The sequence below is a fragment of the Cystoisospora suis genome (genome assembly GCF_002600585.1).
Source record: "Cystoisospora suis strain Wien I chromosome Unknown contig_1622, whole genome shotgun sequence".
Classification (NCBI taxonomy): domain Eukaryota; phylum Apicomplexa; class Conoidasida; order Eucoccidiorida; family Sarcocystidae; genus Cystoisospora; species Cystoisospora suis.
In genome coordinates, this window is record NW_027154422.1 from 1 (window position 1) to 281 (window position 281).

Below are 281 nucleotides of genomic sequence, written 5' to 3' on the forward strand. Positions count from 1 at the left end.
ATCCCACCCCCCCCACCCTTTGGTAGTCAGCCTAATCTAGCAGGAGGAGCAGGAGGCATGCGACCTCCTTCAAGGGGCATGAGACCTGGGCTAGGTTACTATCCGAATAGCAATCCTCATAACGGCCCCAATAGCGGCAGTAGCAACACACTGAGCAATGGGGGCCCAGATCACCATAGACAAGGAGGAGGAATGAATTCTCCGAGTTATATGAATAACCTTAACCAGGGTTGGTCGGGTGGTGGGAATGGTGCGGGAGGAGGAGGAGATTTCTATGGCGG